This window comes from Astatotilapia calliptera, chromosome 3 (genome assembly GCF_900246225.1).
Source record: "Astatotilapia calliptera chromosome 3, fAstCal1.2, whole genome shotgun sequence".
Lineage (NCBI taxonomy): Eukaryota > Metazoa > Chordata > Actinopteri > Cichliformes > Cichlidae > Astatotilapia > Astatotilapia calliptera.
Window position 1 is genome coordinate 10,189,317 of NC_039304.1, and position 18,023 is coordinate 10,207,339.

Consider the following 18,023-nt stretch of genomic DNA (forward strand, 5'->3'; position numbering starts at 1 on the left):
AGTGTCAGTCACTGTTTAGACTGAATTCAGTCCAGCTGGTGGTGAGATTGTTGCCTTTGTCCTTACTCAAATGTCCCAGAGATTAGCTGCTGCCCCCTTCTGGACAGGTGAGGCAAATGCAAAAACAAAATACAGTACTGATTACCCAGAGCCTTGTATATGGATTGGACTGAACGAAATAGAGCAGAGATTTAAGAAAAAATAACGTTTTACTGAGAATCAGCTAACAGAATGGGGTGAGACACAAAGACAGAGCAAGATTGCACAGACACTGTGAGCTTGATTGAGTCCTTCATATCACTCAGCACGCACTGGTTCAAACAGAACCACAACATTTGCATAAACCGGGCGTACAGATTGGCATAAATTAAGCACAGGCACCAACCAGAGAGGAGTATGACCCTTAAAGGGATTGCCATGGCTGCTTATCTGTCGCCACGCATTAATAGTCAGGTCCTGATGTAAGGACACTGCAATCCGTGACCCTGCACTCCTTTGGCTAATGTGTGTGTCGCTGTGCATGACTGTTTATGCATTGTCACTTGTCTGTTAATGTGCATTCCCAGTGTGCACGCTTCTCCTGCATGTGTGCCAGCCAAAACTAGACACTGGCTTATGCAGGCCAAAGGTTGTCACTGGTCTGCAGGAGTGTGTGTGTGTGTGTGTGTGTGACTAATAGTGGAAGCTGGAGGGACTGTTATGGGGAAGAGGATGACAGAAAAGAAAATCAGACAGAGGAAAGATAGAGAGAGACACACAAGCCATCTCCTCCAGCAAATGTAATTATATGGCTGGGAATCAGGGAGCTGATTCTTGGTCAGCTTTAGGCTGGGCGTACACACACATGATGTTGACCTTGTCCTCGTCCCTTTACATCATGGCAGACAGAGAAGCAGTGACTTGGTTAAAACGACAAAGAAAAAAATATCTTTGTCTGAAATCCATGCACTAAATCTAGCAAAACTGTGGCCAATCTAATTGCTGTGTAAGTAATGCGTGCACTCAAGGATATTAATTCTGTTCCAGTTAAAATTCACTAACAGCATGTGTGTGTGTGTGTGTGTGTGTGTGTGTGTGTGTGTGTGTGTGTGTGTGTGTGTGTGTGTGTGAGGGGGAGGGAGGGGTCACAGTAAGGCGAGGGGCTTCTGCCCCGAGGAACAGTGGGCCCACATGCACAGAAACAGTCGTTTAGTTAACAGCTTTCATTTTCCTAATTAAGATTTAGTGAATCCTGGTTTTCCATCTCTTTTTCTTTCCCCTCATACCTCCCTCACCCCAGCATCCCTGCTCCCCATTACGTTTTCCGCTTCTTGCGCTGCATCTGCACACATTCGCCCCGACACACGTCTCTTCCATATAAATATATCATTCACGCTATCAGTCTAACTGAACCATTGAAAATCATTGCAGAAATGTGCTGAATGCGTGTATTTCACCCAGAATGTCTGGCTAAACAAGATTACAAGAAGAGCGAGGGGTCAATCCTTACCCTCTGTGATATCCACTACTTGGTGTTTGTGTCGCAGCTGGCTGGTTGCCAACCGATTTACCCCCCCATGCCTCACCTCTGCTGAGGAGGAAATGGAACAAACAGCTTAAAACCTTTTCTACTAATCCCCCAACAATGGAATCTGCTGTTTTTATCGAGGGCGGAGATGGAAAAGATTTTAGGCAGTGGGGCTGAACCGCAGTTCTGAGCCCAGGTAAGCCTGGAGATTTGGTTCAATGGTCCAGTTAAAGCATTCGATTAGCTTCATTCCACCACACTGCTCCATGACCTCCATGGTGGATTTTTGTCCAGGTTACGTAGAAGCCAAGTGTGAAATCTTAACCTACAAATAATAAGGGGAAGGTTTCCAGCTGCTCTTTTGCAACTGGAAATCATTTGAAGCAATGTCTGAAGCCGACTTTGTTTCTTTGCACAGAATTGTCCTCTGCAAAAGATCCTGCCATCCAAATGTTGGAAGGTAGTCAAAAATTACCTCTTGCTTGAAGTGCTTCCTTGAAGCGAGTTTAGCACCTGACCTGTGGACAAGGTTGGAATAATTAAGCCTGGGTATTGTCTGAAGTTATCCTCTCTCACGCTTTTGGTCCTACTTCTGGAAACACTCCATTTGGTTCTTTCGTGCTCAACCGGATAATAGCGAGAACAGTTCAGGGCTGCTGCGCACATGTGAGAGCAGATTTGTTCACTCTGAGTCTAAATCATCTGAAGATGAGATTGCAGCTATGTTACAAGCACAGGAAAGTAAAGTACTGAGTGCACTTGCTTGAAGAATCTCACAATTGTGTAGTATTCAGCTGGAACTCATTAAAACTCTGCATTAAGCAACAATTTCTCAGAAAAGTGACAAGCTATCAACCACTATCACTCTCCAAATAAAGGTCAGACATAAAACAATCGGATGCTTCCTGTTGAGAGGATGTAACACAGTAGTCAGATCTTCACTGAGGTTTTATTGCCAGTGCGTCCACCCGTAGCCTTACAGGATCTTGCTATGATACGACATCAACTGTTGTGGCTACTTGAAAAACCTTGTACTTAATCCAAGGTGAAAGATTTCACCATCCTTTATCCAACTTTCCTCCTCAAACTTAGCTTCTCTGTCATGCACACAGCAGCCAGAGGGGTTGCACGAACCTGACGAACTTTGAGCAATGTCAGCGCCTCACAATCTTTGAGCAAAGAGTCAGGTTGAGATAATACAAGGAAATCAAACACGACTTAACTGGTTGCAGTGATTAAGTGATAAGAGCTCATCAAAAATATGCAGTTGCGAGTCAGAAAACACATTTTCCAAAGCAGATTTCCAATGGAATTGGTTTTGCATGCATTTTTGTCAACAGGAAGAGCGAGAAGAGATTTGCTTCCATACAGAGAAGACTTATCTCAGAATGCAGTGATTACGCACCTCATCTTGCTTTCAACTGTTATTAATCAGGTATGCCACATGCATGTCACATTGGATATAATGTAATTAGGTGTAACTCTCAGCTGTCTGGTGTCCTTAAATTTCTGCGTGAAATGCTCTCAGCGTTCACGTATTATAGCGTCAATCTTTCACCCCGTTCCTTTATTTCTTTCCAGGGTGTCATAAACACAACATGCATGATGCTTCCGAGAAACATAAACACATGTCGAGATGGTTCTCCTGTGGCTGCAGCTGAGGTGTTGCAACACAATGCTTGGCAGAGAAATCAAAGCTGCCTTGCACCATCACAAACATGGTGGATGTGCTTGTTTTCAGCATTAATAAAAGCGTCTTAATCAGTGAAGCATTAGCACATGTTAGCAGGTTTGGGTGTTTTGTGTGTGTGTGTGTGTGTGTGTGTGTGTGTGTGTGTGTGTGTGTGTGTGTGTGTGTGTGTGTGTGTGTGTGTGTGTGTGTGTGTGTGTGCTGGGAGAACTGTGCGCTAACCTTCGCTGTGTTGTGGGTCGAAGATGTTCAAACAATGCTAACTTCTTCATTATTTATAGACAATACAGAATCGCAATCTAGCAACAGCAAACACATGAATGAGTACGCATACACACACACACACACCATCCTAAATCTTAGGATTAAAGGGATAATGTCAGCTATTCAGTGAGTGTCCAGTATGTAGGTAGCATAACCATTGAGCTGAAATAAAATCATTTACCTCGTCCTTGAAATAACCATAAGCTCTCTGTAAATGAAACATGCAGCTGTTCATCTGATGTCTTAGATTTAATGCCAAGATGTCTAATCAGTGAACGCAATGGTTGCTAATCAGGCAGCGATGGCCCAGTATGCCTACTGCATTAGCCACTGAGTCAACTGTGACCCCCGGACATGTTTCCTCAAATAGTGACCTGAGTCTTTATTTCCCCAAAGTAAGTGTAACAGGCCTGTATTTGAAGCAGACTTTTTTTCTATAATAAATTCAGCTGGCTCAGTATATGAGATCATCTTAGAGATGATCTTGTTCCGATGTCCCGTTACTGAGGCTGTTATTACTGTCTGATTAATGACACAGTTTAGGCATTATATGTCATTACTTAAGCAAGGTAGCATTAAACCCTCTGTGTACACTGATATGTGCATTAAACACAGCATAGAATTCTAAATGCTGATTAGCACTGTCTCCACCACTGACAGAGCATTACAGCAATCTGTGGTTTTTATTCGTGCAATGGAGTTAAAAATATAACTTTGATATATGTATATTCATCAAACACCAGTATTTAGATCAGTGATTACTTCACTGTGAAACTGATCACTGGTCATTCCAGAACAGAGCTCTGGCAGGAAAATTGTTCACAGTGCTAAAACAGCTACCCACTGCACTCATGGTGTCACAGCTTAGCCAGTCTAATATAAAGATAAATATAGATAAAACCTGATCAATTGACCAGAAAAGAAAATTGCACAAACATAGAACATCCAAACACATCATTTCAGTTACCTCAAACCCTCCATTTCTTAGCATTTGAAGCGTTAGCACCTGAAACATTCGCAGGATGGGATTGCTTTCTGCTCTGAACTGGAGCTTTTATTTTCCAATCAAGCAATACCTGACTAGTAGCTAAAAAAATGAATAAATGGTTAGCTTAATGTTATGTAAAAAGAGATTAATTATTTGTAAAATATAACGTTCTCCATTAAATTTAGTTCTGTGGGGAAAAAATAACAATGATTAAATTAAATGAAATTAAAAATTTGTAACATGTTATACTACTTTATGAGTTCATGTGATCTGCTCGGGAACAGGTACATCAATCAACCCAAAGAACTGTTTTTGCGCATTCATTTTACTGAGAGTATGATGAAAGAACATTTTGAAATATAATTATACAGTATCATTTCCCTGATGGGAAAGATAAAGTATAATTACCCTGCACTGCACTAACCTAATTCCATACATATGATATTGTGGTAGATTGATTCAACAGCAGATGGTGCTATCAATTATTGAGCCTGTGAAGATGACTCAACCCCCAGTCGGATTAAGTAGATTACCCCAACATCAACTCCCTTATGTACACAGCATTATGCTGATCTAAAGATGAATAGCCCCTGACAGAACCGCCTCAGTCTAGCTACCTACCTAGCTACCTACCTAGCCTGCTATCACTCGGTCTTAAGACTTTATTCTCCCCAGGGAGTATTGTGTATGTTTAATGTATACATTCTTTTGAATCTGACCTAAATATGCTACATGATGATTTCTCTGAGCATTGTCCCACTGCATACCATGATGGAGGCACTTCCAGTATATTCAGCGCTCCACCCAACACGATGCACGTCCCCTTAATCCTGTTAACCCACTCCAACTGTGTGGAGAGAGGAGAGACTAGAAGAGAGCCCGGGGCGAAGACGACATTGTACCCCTCCACCCCGCTGAGATCCAATTGAAGAAACAAGTGCTTGGTACAAAGTGAAGCTCCTTGGCTCGCTGGGACATTAATACATGACTAGTGTAAAAAAAAGGGGGGGGGGAAAAGAAGTCTCTGTGATCCATAGCGTATAAATGTGAAATACAAGATTTTGAATCCGGGGGTGCAGAGGAGGAACCAAACGTTTGTGTAGGTGTTTATAGCTGCTCATGTTGTGAAACATCTAATCTACAGGTGAAGCAGCCAACAGATGTCTTTATAAATAATTTTATTATTTAGCAATGCCTGTATCTGTCTCTAGAATTACTATCTATTAACAGCATTAACTACAATAACTTCTTATTCACTATGAGCTACAAAACAGCCATTTTCCATTGATGTTGTTACATTTTCTGCTACTTTCATAACAAGCACCACTGTTGCACTTCTTGTAGTACTCTACAAACTACTTTTGCTAATGTTCGTAGTCAACTTCCACATGACTGCTTTGAATTGTATCCAAAGCTTTTTAAAAATCAAACGCTAACCTTACCACCACCCCTTGCTTCAGAATTTCATCACAAAATGAGTGTGAAGTTTGTGTTTTTGTCATTTGTTTACTTGTAGAATGTACTGGGGTCATTGTTTGTTAGTGGTAAAAAAGTGACCTCTAGAACGGTAAGACAGAGCCTTTGTGCGCTAAGCTGTTCTCAACAACATGTTTTGATTCTCACCCAGCCCGATAAAGTAGTCTTAACCCAAAAGAGTGAGGGTGTGGGTGCACTGGGCATTGTTAGCTGCAGTTATAATGTCTACACATTTTACAGTATGAATAAATGTGCATTTTAAAGAGGAATGACATTCAAGTTATGTCACTATGGTAGATTTCACAGTAGATTTTTTTTTATGGCAGAAGCACCCTTGTAAGTGGAGTCCCCAGTGCCGGAAGATAAACTGCTGTGGGTGGCTGATAGCGCAGAGATTTTAAATCCTTTACAGTAAACATTGCCGCAGCTTTTGACTGGCTCTGGTTGCCTCTGTCGGCTTTATAACTGCGCTGCAATGTGGGCCATAGCAGATGTGGAATATTCCCATTTCAGAGTTGCATTGCTCAAGTCCTTTCTGTGTCAAAGCATTCATTGTTTGAGGAAAGCTCTGGCTGTGCTGGAGTCAGATCTATAAAACTGTACAGAGTCCAGCTTTAGTACTGAGCCTATTTTTATACTGTACCCAGAACTCAGCGCATTACACACTCTGTACAACATTCCTAATGCATTCAGCTCTAGGTACAGTGTAAAATGTTAAGTAAGGTAACAAAATCATTAAAGCAGCTAAAATGAGCAGTAGCTGGCTGCAGCATTTGACTTAATTACCGTCCTCCTTATGCACAGCTACACAGAGCTGCCACATGGCTGCTTGTTTACATTCGGGAATAGGTGGAAAATTTCTGTTTCCACCTTAATCTTAAGTGCATTCACATGGTGTTGGAGTCATCGTAAGAAATTAGTTCCTGAAATTTCACATCAAGGTGGAACAATCACTTGGAAAGCTGATGAAATATAAGGAAGTTTGGTTAGAGGTAGAAAAATGTTGACCGTTGGTGCAAATTTACATACTGCAGGTAATAGGGAAGAGGGGCTGAGCGGGGGAATCCAATGACGATGTTAATGCACTTATTCTAAATATGGCAACTTAAAAGATAAAAGAGTCTGACTTTCAGTTTATACAACTTTCTTGTGCCAAATTAGATCTGCTTAAAAACTGCCTGGGAAATAAAAAGAACCTCTTCTTTGGCTCAATTCACTTAAATCCATCGTCTGCAAGTATGCTGAAAAGTAAGATGACTGCATTATAAGCTTTTCAACCTCATTTACAGGAAAAATTACATTTCTGTCAGACTGTGTAAGATCACATTCAAATAATTACACCGCAGCCAGGACTGAAAGGATGAGAGATGGTGATTATGTAGTGGAAGCAGATTATTTCATTCAGCTGATTCAGTGGCTGATTACACAGTTTATAGTGCAGTGTGGATCGCTGATGAAATAATTCTTTGGCTTTATGTGTCTGCAGTTATATAAATCCTCAGTGTGATATGTTGAACATCATGTTAAAGGTTTATGTCGCATATCGCTCATATCTGCGATTCTTTTGGGGCCAAATGACTGATTTTTAAATGAAGTGTCATTACTAGCAGGAAAAAACACGCCGCTCGCTTTAAATAGGCTTTTTCATGCTGAATGAATGAGTGATGAGTGAGTCTCCATTTACTGTAACATTCAAATTCATTTAACTGTAACAGCCTTCAAATGTGAGCTGGAAAATGAAGCACATGCGCTGCACTCAAATAGTATATTTGATCACGATGCCGTAAAATTGACTCTAACTGCGTTTTGTGCTCATTTAACTTTTAAAACATGGAAAGACTTACAAAATTGTTGCAGATATTACCTTTTCAGTGACTCCACACTCAAATACAGAACCAAACATATCACTTTAAAGCAGAATGCTATCTTCTGTCAAACACTTAAACGTGTCCAGTGATATTTTTGACCACTGGCAGAGCTGTGATCAAGTGCGTCAACATCTTATCTGCACTCTGCAGATCCACACGAATTTGCATGCTTGTTTTAAGGCTTTTCTTCTGATTTACTGTTGGTGGCTGTAATGTGCACTGTGTGCATGGTAATGAGCCATCAAGAAGACTGTAAATACAAGAAATGTCAGTTTGAAATACTGAAAGACTTAAAACACAATGTGTTTTAGTGAAGCTTGCTTAGTTTAAACCAGCCTCTCTCTCACACACTCTGACATCAATACCATAGCATGCAGAGGGGGATGTAGCTCAGTGGTAGAGCACGTGCTTCGCATGTATGAGGTCCTGGGTTCAATCCCCAGCATCTCCATTTCTTATCTTATCTATGTCAGCCTATATAACAACAAATGGCACAAAGTGTTTACCAGAATAGGCAATAATTCCTGATGAAGGGGTGAATGACAAAGCAGCAGTAGCAGCGGCTCTCCTCAACTAAATAAAACCTCTTTTGTTTGAAATATATGAGCATTTAATTGACTTACCTGTCCTTTCATCTGAAATTTGTGATAAATGAGTGTGAAACATGGGTCACATGCAAAGTCCTCTCATCATATTCTCTGATTATGTTATCTGTCTCTATCTGCTGATCTCTATTGTCCATGCCAAATTTGCAAAATGAGAATAAGAGCGCAAAGAGAGTGAGGGTGGAACAAGGAGCAGGAACAAAGAGAAGGAGTAAATTGATCCTTGGCTGATGGAAATTGAAAACGCTTCGATGAAGAATGCCGTCTTAGCGTGCGAACACGATGCCATCGTGTCTATTAAACAAAGGACACGGTTCAATAATCAGCGCACGAGCAAGTTTTATTAATTTCATCAGGAAGGATGAACAGGTTTGTGCAGGGAAGGCGGGAGGGATGAATCCAGCTGGGTGTCTGCTCACATGACAACAGCTCCTTCATTTTAAAGATTTTGCAAGCCAAGACTGAAAGAAATTCAGAGGGGATTAAAAAGGGGGAGAGGAGGAGTGACAGGAGGACAGGAGGGAGGAGAAAGAGAGTGGCATCTGTCCCTCCCAAACATCTGCTCGTTGATTAGCAGGAGAGGAGAGGGGAGCAGAGGAGGACAGGAGAGGAGAAGAGGGTTTAAAGTTGGTTTGAGCGCTTAAAATAGCCATGGTGGAGTGGAGCACAGGAAATAAATCACACGTTCTTTAAATACTGCATGAGATTAGAAAATATATTATTGAAATGTGAGTCCATTTTATGAAAAAAGTGCTCGTCTCTCATGGTGAGTAAAATACAGAGTGCAGCGTCTCATCCATGGCTAATGTCTTTCCTCCTACTGTACGTGTACACTAAAGGGAAAGCAGCCTGATGTGTGCGTACGTGTGGACCAAAATCTATTCATTGTCTCTGAATTGTTATGAAGTATCTTTTAAAAATGAGTCCTCTTGGCTACTCTTCAGCACAGAGAAGCTATCATTGCAGTGGAACCAAAATAAAATATCGGTGCTGTGATAAAATTAATCTTAGTGCATTACAGCGGGCTGGATTTTGACCTTTCTAACAAACGGCATCTTGGGACACGTTGACACGCTGCTTTAATGGTCTAATATTAGATTTCTCCTTTAAAAACTGGCTGTATCCACAAATTTAGCTCCACTTACCTGCTGTCACACTGATAAATAACAGTTCCCCCCCCCCAAGAGCTGCACTTAATTGAATTGTGAAGACTCCATAAAGTGCACTGAAGTGTAGGGATGGGTACCGGTATCTGGTGCCATTATGGCACCGGTTCTGACATAAACGGTAGTAACCAGACCGAAAAGCAGTGCACATTTCAGTGCTTTATTTTCCTGAGATGTCATACACTTTGGATTCCAGCCAATCATTTTACCTTTGCAAGCGTAGTAGGCGGGCCCAGGTACGTGCTTTCTTTTAGAGCAAAGCTACAGATTAAAAATGCCGAAAGCAAAGCAGTCAAAGTCCGGCTGTACTTCACAGCAAAAGATGCAAACTCAGCAGCCTGCAACAAGTGCTTTAAGGTGATACTGTGCAAAGGAGGTAACTCCTCGAATCTGATGAAACACCTGGCGACGTATAGCATTTTGTTAAAAGCCGAGAAATGCGCCGTATTTGATAGGTTGCTGCGAGACCTCACACCGTGCACATCTACTGCGGTTCCCTGCAGTGTTGGGAAGGTTACTTTTAAAATGTATTCCATTACAGAATACAGAATACATGCCCCAAAATGTATTCTGTAACGTATTCCGTTACGTTACTCAATGACAGTAACGTATTCTGAATACTTTGGATTACTTAATATATTATCATGCTGTTTACAACTACGTGAATGTACTATTGCTGTGATTTAATACTGTTACTGAAGGTCCGCGGCTCCGAACCGTAGTAAAGGGACCTCTGGCTAATATGGTGGGTTCTGTGTCGGGCTCGTAGCCGAAAAATAGCTTTACTTTGTTGTCTGGGTCAACTTTGCTTGCGAGAGACAGAGAGAGGCGTTGAAAGACTGCTCCAACTGAACTTATTGTTCCCCAACACTGGCTGCCTGTTATCTGACCCGGAGTTAGCAACATCCCCCAAAAACCCGAAGAGGAGAGTCCTGGCCCCTAGCCCTGCCAGTGTAGCAGAAATGATGACGAATGATGACGGCAGCAGCAGCCGTTCTTCTCGGCGTGAGTAGCTTAATGTTGTTCGTGTGTAATTTACGTTGAGTAGGCTAACCACGTTATGACATTAATGCATGTGAGGTGAACTAGCAAACATCATCATAGCTACATGCAGCTGTCTTCTTGTTTGATGGCAGATACTCCCTTCACCCTGGACAAAAAGGCTAAAATGACCAAAGAAAAAGTGGAAAACAGCTAAACATGAGAGGTTTTTGGACAAAGTTTGTGTTTTTTCCATTGTTTAAGCACTGCTTCCAGCCAAGAGTGATGCCATAAATCCCCTATAGCTGCAGAAAAGGCTAACATTGTTATCTTTTTACAAAAAAACAGCTGAACATGAGAGGTTTTTGGACCAATTTTGTGTTCTCCATTCTTTAAGCACCGTTTTGAGCACCGTTTAAGCACCGGCACCGTTTCAAAAGTACCGGTTTGGTACTGGTATCGGATAAAACCTAAACGATACCCATCCCTACTCAAGTGAATGATGTTATAAGTGTACTTCAGTTGTAACGCTGAATACAGCTTCCACTAACTGCTGATGTTCAATATAATTGCTACAACTGCATTGTGATCACAGTTTATGTACCAGGAGATCAAGAACGAAAACATTTTTTAGACAATGTCAGAAAAACCCGCCCCCACCCCAACTGATTCTGTAAACAGGTAGCTCTCAGGGGTAAATTTAAGTCGACAGGGAGTTGAATACCTTTCTGCTCGGGGGGCGAATTGTGGAGAAACATGCAGAATAATCACGCAAAAATGTCAGAAAGGATTACATCAGCTTAGGCTCGCTCCTTTGAACACGTCCATCACAAAGACATCTCATCCCAAAGTTGGTTTCTTTGGAAATTAATTAAGAAGAAATCATCCATAAATAAACAGATGTTTTCCCACACCTTTTGCTGTTATTTGACAGCAGAGTGACGAGTGTTAGAGAAGCTAGAAGACTACAATAAACCTATTATAGTGGTGTCATTGCTGCGGCTTAATAAACCAAATTGTCTCACTCTACTGTTTCATAGATTTTAACATTACTGCTCTGATACTGACCTTATTTAAAAGTAGGTTTTTTAAGTAGTGTGTAAAAACGCTACAGCCTGTTCTTCATCTGCTTAGTGAATGGATGATTCCTTAATGGAAATTAGAATATATCTCCACTTCCGAAACTTCGACCTAGCTGGAATCAAAACAAGCTGCAGCACAAACTAACATGTGTTGGATGCTCCTGATCCACGCTAAAGCTCACGTTCACCTGTTTATTTCCAGCCTGGTTTCTGCCTCGTGCGCTCCTCTTTCACTCTAAATTACTTCGTTCTCATCCCAGGAGCATTAATTAGTGGTGTTATGTCATAGCCACTGGAGTGGCTCATGTACGCACAAGGTGTCCTTTTGCATCTGTGTCCTGACTCAACGGGTTATTGCGTTAGCGAGACAGAACTTCACCAACGAGGGAAAGCAAAATTAAGAAGTGAGCGAATGAAGAACAAAAAAAAACAAAAGGCGTTGTCAAGCGCAAAGATCCCAACTGAACACAAATGTACATCACAAATGATGATGTGACAGACAAACCAAAACACAAAAAATGTGTCTGTCTGTGTACGCGTTTCCATTTGGAGAGTAAACAGAGACGGTTTCTAATCCACTGCAGTCTTCTAAAATCCTATGTACATCATTGGATGTGAATGATGTAATCGTCTGCCCACTGAGTGACTGACATGTGGGTTGGAATAGGGAAGTGAACAGCGGCGGAGTTCACAGAAAACAAACATTAAAGAATCATAAATTCCAGCATGAAAGCACAGACTGGCTGAAGTGGACACTTCACTTCATTGTTTTCAACACTCGGTTCTAATTCAGCTCTTTGCATGTTATAACTTTGCTCTTCTCAGCAGCTGGCTGATGGACCAACAACAGGACAGGCAATACTGGCTCACAGTCTACCATATATGTACCACATATTTTTGATACCACCCTCATTAACAGTAACCACTCTGTTCTACCCCTGCTCAAGCGCAAAACAAGTCTTGGCACCATATAAATCCTGTAGCTTGTTCATCAAGGTACCGACAGTAAAGAAAACCTTTTGCCCAACAAGAAGACCCAGGTGGCATCTTACAAAAAATGATTATACAGAATCTAAACTCTCTTTTCATTCAGATAAACATGGCATCAGCACCAACATGCTGCCCAAAAGTGTTTTCTTTCACAAAAGCCTCCCTGCGCGCAGTCTGCACCTGCTGCACGGTCGTAATGACTGAACTCAAAAGGGTCACAGGTTCTGACTTTGTTACCTTGAGTAAACTCATCAAGGAGCAAAAAAAGAAACTATTCTTGATGTGTTCTTACATAAGCTCATCTATTAATGATGCTTGTCATGGCTACAAGACAGTGCTGCGCTTTTTATTCTTCCTCTTTTTTTGTTCAGTCCTCATTTATTTAGTGTGGCAGCCGATTTGCTCTATCGTTCAGTTCCTCTTTCATCGGTTCACTCTCCTCTGTTTTCCTCTATGTCCTCGACCCTTCCTCCAGCTCTCCTCCACTCTGGTGCGTCTCCTTTGAGCTCCGTCAGCTCCCTGAAGACAGAAGGGAAAGCCGGCTTTGGGGGAAGGGGCGATAAGGTGGTGGTGGTGCTGATGGGGGATGAGGAGAAGGGTGTGAAGAATGGTGTTCCCAGAATGTCAACACCCACACATGTGCACATTTAACCTACATATATCTACACACACATATGTGCACACACACACACACTGGAGATCTAGCTCTGTAGCTGCCACTGTGCCCACTGGCGCACACACAAAAATGTAGATACAACTGCTGCCAGTCGTTCCACACTAACACCCCCCCCCCCCCGGAGGCCCCTATATGCATTAATTGGTGTAATTATATTTGCATAAGGGTGTCCTGTTTCAGCTAACGACATGCACCACAAACACACACACTGCAAGTTTTAATAGGCAGGATAATTGAATATGGTTCTCCCGCTACTGCCCCGAAGGCTCTTTCCACGTGTACTGCAGAGGGTCGCGCTTTACATTTGCTTAGATAAATAGATACACATTTGCCTGCGGTGCAAATTCTAATCATAAACTTCAAAGGTTAATCATCATATAGCTGATCAAGAGCGGTAACGTCCTGTGTCCAAAAAATTGAAAACAGAGAAGATAACCTTAAAAAAAACACAAACACACACAGCATTGAAAACAAATCTGCATATTTGTCAAGGGCTTGAAGTGGAAATCAACTTGACATTTTCCCGAGTGTAATGCTTTTTTACCCCCCTTCTAATCATTACTGGGTTACGTTTAATAAGTGAGACCGAAGAATGCGCGCTACTTGTTTACAACGGCCGCAACATAATTACCACCCAAGCCATGCAGTCGGAGACGCTGATTAAAGGAGTTACAAGAGACAATTAGTTGTTTTCATTATCGCTGGAGTAATTGGAAGAAACCTTGAGTTGGCCTGGATGGATTTACTGTACGGGTAATTATATCTCGTATTATACAGTACATTTTAATTTCAACTAGACAACATTAGGCATCGTACCAAATCCCAAAACATTAATTACTTGAATGTTGCCGCTACAGTAAAAGTTTCCAGTTTTGCCCACTCAAAGACTGTGACCGTGACCTTTAAGGCCACAGTCACACCAACATAACCAAGGAACTTTAGCCAGGTTCACTTCTGGCCAGAGCCCAGAGTGCAACAGTATCTCCCAAAGCATTACCACCACTGGCCAGATTAACGCTGTGCACATCCCTGCTGGATTATTTTCTAGCAAGTACACCTCATTTCTGCTGATATCCTCACCAATATTGCAGCAAAAGATTAGTCCCATTAATGCCTTCATGATAAATTGTTGGACTCTGGCGATGTATTGATCTGAAAATCTCTTGGACTGAGACTTTCCAATTTCTATCAGGCAGTTGAATGCACCCTTGGAGACAACTAATCCCTGCTTACAGTCGTTTTGTGCTCAGCCTCCATACGTCAGCTACCTTTTCTCCAGTAACATGGCGCCAGTGCTGGAGTGGAGCACACTGATAACCAGCCAACATTTACTGCTCCCTCTGAGCTTTTTAGAAGCAACACCGGTGTGTTTTGGTCTGGATTGAGCACCAGCAGAGGAACAGGGGCGCTTCATCTAAACTCTGAGTGATTGGATATCATGGAGGCCTAAAAACAAAGGTGTTTCTGGGATTTCACAAGTATCTAAGTAAACAATAAAACTATATTAATCGATATTCTCACCTGACAAGCTCTTACATTTTGCCTGAATGCAATGGTAATGGGTTTCACTGCTCAAGCAGACACCCAGCTGGAGATACTGGCAGCATTAAACATGCTCATTGAAGAAAAATATAATTCCTCAGAAATCACTGTGAGTGTGATTTCCTCTTACTGACATGCATCATCTACATTACATCCTACTGTACTATACATTGCTACTGTACTGAATGACATGTTAAAGTATAGAAAAGGTATAGCTTTACAATAACAACCAGGCTTTACTGTCAGAAATCTCAGAGATGTTATGGAAAAAATGAAAAGAAATAAAAAAGAAAGCTGACTTATTCACACAGGTGACGTTCAAGACGATTAAATACGTTAGGAATGAGAAGAAACTGAAAGTGAATGGAAATGCTCTGTAACTGTGGCCAGCTGCCGGTCATAATGCCAATGTTGCATTTTTTAGGCTTTTCTTTTACAGTCACTGAATACATTTTTCTTTTCTTGCTTTGTTAACCACATCTCCCTTCCCCCTTTCTGTCTCTCTTTTTCATTTACGAACTCACCTCACCTACGCTATCCATCGCTCCCCTCTCCTCCTCCTCCTCCTCCTCATTTTCTACACTCACCAAGCCCCTTGCCTAAAAATGAAATCTGATTTTCCTTCTTTCCCTCTCACTCTTTCTCTCTCTCTCTCTCTCTCTCTGTGTATGAGGGTCTCTGGGTCTTTTGTTCATCCACCCGCTCATGTGGCCTCCTCTGGTTGCCACGGCAACCGGGTGTATACATACAGTTGCTCCAGGAGAGGAAAAAAATTGAGATGGAAAAGAGAATGGGATGCAGAGAGATGCGTGAGAGGGAGAGGGAGGCTGAGATGGTGTCAGGGGAGACGGAAAGAGAAAGGGTTAAAAAAAATGGTAGAGATATGGAAAAAAATGAGAACAGGACTTAGAGGAATATGAGAAAAAAATGTAAGGGATGACAAAAGGATACAGAAAATGCTGGAATGAGAAAGAAACTGATATTTATTTACCTCCTGCAACAGCAGTACTTTTTTCCCCAGCTGAGATTTTTCTCTTCTGAATGAAATAAGTCTCCAAAACCCCTCGAACAAATTTATAATTTGTAATTCAGCTCTCAGCACACAGCAGTTGGATCCATTTGCTTGGCAGATGATTTTTTTTTTTTAAAGCACAGCAAAGTTATAATCTAATCTTCTGCCCTGTGTCTTTCCTATCAGCAGCTAATATTAGCAGAATATAATTAAAATGGAAAATGTTCTGCAGAACTAACAAAAAAATGCATAGAAACAAACCAGCTATAAATCCTTTCTTTCTAAACCATAGAGATTAATAAGGAAAAAAAAGATTTTAAAGTTGTCACGGTTTCTTACCCATAATCCCATTATTACACATTTGAAATTAAATTCATAGTTTTACCAAAAATATGTCATCTAATAAAGAAAAAATGAGGCAGAAATATCATTAATTCAAATTCTTTATAAATATTTTTGCTCCTTTTTTTATGTTATCTGTTCCTTAAGTATAACATAAAAGAGAATTTTTCTTTTTTCTTTAAGAGCATAAGAAGGAGAAGCTAAATGAAGCTAAATCAGGCAGACGTGAACCAAAGGTAAGAAAAAAAACATGAAACCAGTTCAGAGAGACACAGAGAGAAACAATAAATATCTGTGTCCGGGCAGCATTTTTCTCCACCCAGTTGTCTGTGTTTGTTGTATTAGAAGCCCTGTAGGAATCCAAACCCTGCAGACAAGCAGCCATCTGCCATGCTGGCTCCAGTCCAGCGATGCTCTGCAGAGCCAAGATGGCATCCAGTCACACGCACGCAGAAGAACTGCATCCAAAAATTCACAGTCCAACGAGACACGTCTTAGATATGTTTTAAAACACATGAAGTCATACATGTAGAGAGATGGTCAATTCATTTCTATACTGGATTATGGAGTGTGGAAATAAACTCATTTAGTTGCTGCTTTTCAAGAAAAGATTTATAAAAACGGATTTGCTGTAAACGTCTGGCAACATAATAACAGCGCAGAGATGAAAAAAGTCGAGACATAATAATGGTTAGTTGTGTGCGCGTGTGTGAAATGTCCTTCTCAAATATTATTTGACATACTGTAAAATTCAATTCAAGGCAAACAGAAGCAAACACTTGATACAGGATTATTTTTAATTAGATCAAATGAAGACATTTTGGAGTAAAATACATAAAACGCAATCAAAAAGGAAAGAAGTCTTTAAGATCGTCCTGCTGCTATATTTGGATCTCTCAGTGACAGCCCCGTTCTGTCCCCATGCGCTTGTGCCTCTCTGTGCCTCTCTGATGCACGCTGGTTCCCCTCCAGCGTGTCAAATTATAGATAAATCAACCTGATTTTAATTTGATGGAAGTAGAAGAACTCGCCTAGGAGAGCTGGAGGTGAGTGAAGGTTGTTTTGGTGCAGCCAAAAGACTCCTCGGGATGTTAAAGAGGAACACAGACAGTCTCACCCTGTGGGACAATTTCACGATGCACAACCCATCAATGTCAAACCCCCCCAACAACAACGATATGCTCCTGCTAGTGTTTCTTACACAAAGCCATGACACTGTGGGCTCTTTGAAATATAAGATAATGGACAAATTTGAGACTTATGGTGAAATTTCATAAATACATTTTATACTGGGACTTTCAGGAAGCAATTTAACACAGCATCTGCACTGAAAGAAGTGATTGTGATGGAGAGATTTGGCATCTTTCTAGTCATGCCAGAAATGAATCAGCCAGAAATGATATGTCTCCCAGTCATTTTATCATGAATAAAGATTTTAGCTTAATAAAATTCACAAATTCATAAATCAAAATTACATCTAGTTCTTCCAACTTCCAGCTTGTAATTACAGTTCAAATTAGGCTACAGGAACTGCAGAGAGTACTGTGGAGACTGGATTATCAGCAGAACTGTGAAGGAAATTCTTTAATCACTTGAAGGATCTAAATTTGAAAAGTACAAAAGCATACTTTTTTTTGGATATGGTATTTGAAAGCATAATTTACAAAAAGGGCTTCACCATTTCTTTTTAAAAAAAAGGAAAAAGCAAGAGGAAAAGTGACAGGAGAAAAGGAGATAACTTCAGCTACAGCCAACTTTTTCTCTAGCTTGCCACCAGAGACGCAGCCTGAACATTAACACTAAGTGACATCTCGTTGGTGCTGCCACGTGAACT

General features: G+C 41.1%; 1 non-coding gene across 1 annotated transcript; it reads left to right on the top strand.

Moving 5' to 3' along the window:
- Positions 1–8,172: 8,172 nt before the first annotated feature.
- Positions 8,173–8,244, top strand: trnaa-cgc (transfer RNA alanine (anticodon CGC)). Its single transcript has one exon. It is a non-coding gene; the product is annotated as a tRNA-Ala (tRNA).
- Positions 8,245–18,023: the final 9,779 nt, after the last annotated feature.